The following is a 6,502-nucleotide window of genomic DNA, read 5'->3' on the forward strand; positions in this document are numbered from 1 at the left end:
GGGTGTTGTATAATGTAATCTTTTTTGCTATGCTCTGACATGAAATATTTCTCTGTGTATGGTGAAAAACTGCAGTAACTCCTTGTACAAGGGAACCAGAGACTTGTTATCTTGCCAGGACAGATCACAGTCAGCTGGGGCAGTGGGCGAAAAAACAAGACCATGCCAGACCACACCCAGGATCATCAGCTGCCCCAGAGAATAACATCATGATAAGGAAATCCCAATGTAACTGATAAGGCTGTATTTAAACGAAGCAAATACATTTGTAACTCAGACGTGTAAGATGGATGTAAGGTGCATGTAAGGCGTCTCCCTTCCAGCGTTGTGAAGGTAAAATAAATCTTTGTATGAATTCAGAACCACTTCTCAGGCTGTGTTTTTGACTCTGTCTTCCTTCCACTGAACGATCTCAGGTTGAGGCAGTTTTGAGCTAAGTGTTTGAAAGTTGGTTCTCATAGTTTGAAAGACCTCAACAAGGGAGATTAAACAAGCTCTAGAGGCTATATTAGATATAAAACTTGCTTTCGACCCCAAATTGTTCATCCTAGGCTTATTTCCTGATAGACATCATATGTCAAAAAAAAAAAATTACTGCCATGGATTTATGTTTACTCCTTGCAAAAAGAGTCATAGCATTGTCATGGAAGAGTACCAGTAAATCAAAATTCATTAACTGGATTAAGGAAATGTCCACAACATTACCTATGGAAAAGATTACTTGCATTATAAAAGGGAAACTATCACTATTTCAAAATATTTGGGGTCTTTTTATGCAATATTTAGCGAGTATGGATATGAGGGGTGTTGCAGATGAGGGATAGTTGCTGGTGGTCCCCTGCAGTGTCCTAAGATAATGTCCTTTATTTGTACACTTGACTTCTTCACTTTGAATTATACATTCAGGTTTGTATTTTTTTAACCACGTACACTACTAAAATAATTTGGGCTAGCTCCTGAAAATAGAGAAACCGTTGTTATTGTTATTGTTTTTTCTCAAGGTTGTCAGGGGGGTTTTGAGTTAGTGGAGTTGATGTTTTGTTTTCTCATACACTCTGTATGTAATAAGTGCTGCTCTAAGAGATCTCATAATGTCCTGGCTGGGAAGGAAAGATGAGTTGAACGCTGGACAATAACTTAACTACCCTTGACTTTTCCTTTGACATGAGAGCACGCTTATGTTCTGTATATAATTGAAAGTACTGTTATAAAACCAATAAAGATAATGTTGGAAAAAAAATTATTTTGTTTTTGTAGTGAACTAGGCCTCTGACAACAATCTGTCTCTGAAGACCTTCAGGGGACAGGAACTGTTATTTCATTGATTTGAATCCAGAAATACAAATTATCTCATCAAGAGACTATTTAATTGTATCCTGAATTAATCAATTGAAAGAACACTCTTCTTTTTACATTATCATTACTATTTTACAATATCTTGATAATCAAAAGTGTGTTTAGTTCATACCATTTCTAAATGTTGAAGTGAACCACTCATTTAAATCAACTGTGAAACAGTATTAATGATTTTTAAACCCCATTAGACTTTGATAATACAGTTAAATGTGTTATGATTCGGACAACCCAGTAGGAACGAGAACCAGAACGACAAGAGTCTCAAATAAGCAAAACAGTGTTTATTATTTACAGTGAATGAGTTGACAGGTATATACAAAATGGTGGCCTGGGACTCCTGAAAAAGGGAGAGACAAGGTCAGGTCTAGGAGTCGAGTGGAGGCAGCTCAAACGGTGGAATAAATTGTTTTGTCTTTCCTTACAGGTAAATCCTTGTGGGGTGAGGTTGTGGGGGAAAATCCCAAGGCAGGCAAGTGGTTGGAGGGCAAAGGCAACAGAGGCGAGACTCCGACACAGGAAGAACCAAGGGCAGGATCCGAGATGACCAGAAAACTGTAGACACAAAAAACAAGGTAAGATATCCTCTTCATATAATCAATATACTGGCTAGAAGCACAACTACCCGGAACGAAGTAATGCTCCAGCGACGAGAAGAGCTTGACTGCAGCCTTATGTAGCCAAGGAGCTCGTCAGGTAGATGGTCGTCAGCTGTGGATGATTGGCGGCCATCTTGGAGCTGCAGCAAGTTCAACTCTTACAGTACCCCCCCCCCCCCCCTCACGAGTCGCCCCTGGGCGACCCAAGGCGCTTCTCGGGGTGGGCCTTGAAGAAGGCAGTGATAAGGCTGGGGTCCAATATGAAGGAACGAGGGATCCAAGATCGCTCCTCCGGGCCATAGCCCTCCCAATCCACGAGGTACTGGAAGCCCCGTCCCCGACGACGGACATCCAGAATGGTACGGACAGTGAAAGCAGGATGGTTGTCAATAAGTCGGGCGGGTGGAGGGAGGTCGGCAGGAGGGCACAATGGGCTCTCTGAAATGGGTTTTACTTGAGAAACGTGGAAGGTGGGATGGATTCTCAAAGAGCTGGGGAGCTGTAGGCGCACAGCCGAGGGATTGATGATCTTGTCTATAGTAAAGGGACCGATGAAGCGAGGAGCCAACTTCCTGGGAGTGTCCTTGAGATGAATGTCTCTAGTGGATAACCACACCTTCTGGCCCACCTGATAAGAAGGTGCGGCGGAACAGTGATGGTCCGCGAACCTCTTATTCTGAGCCACAGTGCGAAGTAGAGCCGTCCTTGTTTGGCGCCAGACACGTCTACAATGGTGGAAGTGGTACTGGACAGACGGCACTGACACCTCTGTCTCCTGACTGGGGAACAAGGGAGGGAGATAGCCCAGTGAAGCCTCAAAAGGTGACATACCTGTGGCCGAGGAGGTGTGCGAGTTGTGGGCGTACTCGACCCACACAAGATGTTGACTCCAAGCTGAGGGGTTACGCTCCACAATGCACCTCAGGGTGGTCTCCAACTCTTGATTGCACCTTTCAGTCTGTCCGTTTGACTGAGGATGATAACCCGAAGTGAGACTGGTGGACGCCCCCAATGTCCTGCAGAAACAACGCCAAACTTGGGAAATAAACTGTGGTCCTCTGTCAGAGACCACATCTGAAGGGATGCCATGTATCCTGAAAACCTGCTGGACCAAGATCTGTGCTGTCTCCAGGGCAGACGGGAGCTTGGGTAGTGGGACAAAATGTGCTGCTTTAGAGAACCTGTCGATGATAGTCAGAATAGTGGTGTTACCTTCTGAAGGGGCAACCCGGTGACAAAGTCTACTGAAATATGAGACCAGGGACGGCTGGGCGTCAGCAGAGGCTGTAGAAGACCGGCAGGAGGCTGAGTACCGGTCTTGTTCCTAGCACAAGTGGAGCAGGCCACAACAAAGTCCTTGACATCCTTAGAAAGAGTGGGCCACCAGAAATGTCTCTTCGTAAGAGACAGCATACGTGCTGTACCGGGATGACACGAGAGTCTATTGGTGTGGAGCCAGTCGAGTACCTTAGACCTCATATGTGAGGGGACGAACAAAGTGCCAGGGGGACCAGTGCCAGGATCAGGTTCTGTCAGGTGGGCTTCACGAACCTCTCTCATAATAGGCCATGTAAGGGCTCCGACAATGCAGACCGGGGAGATGATGCCCTCAACAGGCTCAGGAGTGTCTGGAGGAGAAAACTGGCGGGAGAGAGCGTCAGGCTTGATGTTCTTAGTACCAGGTCGGAAAGTCAACGTGAAGTTAAAACGGTTAAAAAATAAGGACCAGCGTGCTTGTCTGGGGTTTAACCGTTTAGCCTCTCTCAAATATGTAAGGTTCTTATGATCTGTCCAAATCAGGAAGGGAGTCTCTGTGCCCTCAAGCCAATGGCGCCATTCCTCCAAAGCTAATTTAACGGCCAATAATTCTCTATTGCCCACATCGTAATTTCTTTCTGCTTGGGACAAATGGCGGGAAAAGAATGCACAAGGGTGTACCTTGCCATCCAGGAGCGACCTCTGGGATAGGACGGCGCCAACTCCAGTATCGGACGCATCCACCTCGAGGATAAACTGCCGTGCGGGGTCTGGATGACAAAGGATGGGAGCAGACGAGAATAAATCCTTTAGCTTACCAAAAGCAGCGTCGGCCTCTGGAGTCCATTTAAATGTTCTGGTAGTGGAAGTAAGCTGAGATAGGGGTGAGGCGATGCGGCTGTAGTTCTTGATGAAACGTCTATAAAAATTTGCAAACCCCAGGAATCGTTGCAGTTGTTTCCTTGTCTCCGGGACTGGCCACTCCACCACTGCCTTAGTCTTCTCGGGGTCAGTTCTGAAAAAACCCTCCCCGAAGATGAACCCCAAAAAGGACACAGATGAGGCATGAAAATCACACTTCTCACCCTTCACAAAAAGCTGATTCTCATAGAGTCTTTGCAGAACTGCTCTAACATGGTTAACGTGTTTGTTCTTGTCTCTTGAATAAATGAGGATGTCGTCGAGGTAGACGAAAACAAAGTCCCCAATAAAATCCCTTAACACGTCGTTAACCAAAGCCTGGAATACTGTAGGAGCGTTAGTGAGACCAAAAGGCATCACCAGGTACTCAAAGTGACCCAACGGGGTTCTGAATGCGGTCTTCCACTCATCGCCTTGTCTAATGCGAACCAAGTTATACGCATTGCGCAAGTCCAATTTGGTGAAGATGGTGGCTGGTTGTAACTGCTCTTGGATGGAATTGATTAGTGGAAGGGGGTATTTGTTTTTAATAGTGATGTTGTTGAGTTCACGGTAGTCGATGCAAGGATGCAGAGACTTATCCTTCTTGGTGATAAAAAAGAATCCCGCACCTAGAGGTGAAGTTGATGGGCGAATGATCCCTGAATCGAGGGATTCCTCAATGTACGACCTCATAGCCTCCCTCTCAGGACCGGAGATATTAAAAAGGCGGCTAGAAGGCAGAGAGGCTCCCGGAAGGAGGTCGATGGAACAATCGTAGTGGCGATGTGGAGGTAGTGATAGGGCCCGCTGTTTGCTGAATACAGGAGCTAAATCGTGGTACTCGGATGGAACACCGGACAGGTCGGTCTCACAGGACTCTGATTTGGGCCTGGACATGTTTGAGACCCCTGATTGAAGACAGCACTTTAAACATTTGTCGCTCCACCTCTCTACCCTTCCTAATTCCCAATTAATGTGGGGATTATGGTTCTTAAGCCAGGGGTACCCAAGGATTAATTGAGAGTTGGGCAACTCGAATACAAAAAAGCTAGTGGTCTCATGATGGTTTCCCGAGGTTATTAAATGAAGATCTGCCGTCTTAAAATTGACCTGGGACAAAAACTCCCCTGTAACCCCGACTATAGAGATCGACTCAATCCCCTTGACTGGAAGGGAGAACTCTTTAACCAAATCTTGAGTAATTAAATTTTGTTCGGCGCCCGAATCAATTAAGGCTGTGACTGCGAAACGATTTTGGTTGATTAAAATTACTGTAGGTAAGGGAAGTCTCAAAGGAGGGGAGATTGATGCCGTGCCCACCCGTATCGCCCTCTTTATTGGTGGACATTGGAGTTTCCCTGAAGCGGGCAGGAGGCTACAAAGTGCCCGTTTTTCCCACAATAAATACACAAGCCCAATTTTCTACGTCTCTGCCTCTCTTGAGGAGTCAAACGGGTACGACCAATCTGCATTGGTTCGGGCCGATCTAACTGTGTGTTAGAAAACTCTCCCTGGGACTTGTAGTCTTCTGGGGTGGAACTGTAGTTGTAAGGCCCACCTCTCTAACCTCTGCGCCACCACTCCCCAAGTTTAGTTCCCATACCGGGAGTCGAACCCGGGCCGCCTGGGTGAAAACCAGGAATCCTAACCGCTAGACAATATGGGAAGTTACTCATACTCTTTGTTGCTGCGTCCTGTGGGTGAAATGCATCCAGAGCTGAGGACTTGTTAGCAAAGAATAGAGTCTTAACATTTATTAAACATTACTTCTGTATTAAAAAACATCAAAATTGTGCTTTGACAAACCATAAAACTAACAAACAAAAAAAACGTTAAAGTGAAAGTGGGGCAGGTAACTAACGCGTGCTGTGGGTGACGAGCATCACCAGCTGCTCAGCAGCAGAGGGAAGCAACACGGTTCAATCATGGCTCCTCAAACGACAAGACAGACACATTTGTTAATAACTTTATTATTATTAAAACTGAGAGTTGCCAGATTTTAGCAAACAGTTGCGAAACGCATACTGGCACAATGAGAATGGTGCAAAAAAAAAAGGGAAAAAAAAAACTCCCTGCCACAAAATGTTCCTCGGGTCACATGCGCCCCCCCGGCATTGCTCCGGGCCCCCCCAGGGGGGCGCGCCCCACTATTTGAGAAGGACTGCCCTAGCTCAACTGCTGCCACTGATCCTGTCAACCTGGACTCTCTTCAGCCATATCTTAAGCAGTCTGGTAAAAATCTCGGGATGGTTTTAGACTTTGACTTCAAGTTTGACAAACAAATCAACTCTGTTCTGCAGAAAAGCTTCTTCCAACTCAGACAGGTAGCTAAGCTCAAGCCAGTATTGTCCAGACCTGACCTCGAGAAACTAGTCCACGCCTTTGTCATG

The 6,502-nt window shown here is 46.0% G+C and overlaps 1 non-coding gene across 1 annotated transcript; it reads right to left on the reverse strand.

The window, feature by feature from the left end:
- Positions 1-5,706: 5,706 nt before the first annotated feature.
- Positions 5,707-5,778, reverse strand: trnae-uuc. Its single transcript has one exon. It is a non-coding gene; the product is annotated as a tRNA-Glu (tRNA).
- Between the last annotated feature and the right edge of the window lie 724 nt (positions 5,779-6,502).

This window comes from Nematolebias whitei, chromosome 8 (genome assembly GCF_014905685.2).
Source record: "Nematolebias whitei isolate Nwh7 chromosome 8, NemWhi1, whole genome shotgun sequence".
Taxonomy (NCBI): domain Eukaryota; kingdom Metazoa; phylum Chordata; class Actinopteri; order Cyprinodontiformes; family Rivulidae; genus Nematolebias; species Nematolebias whitei.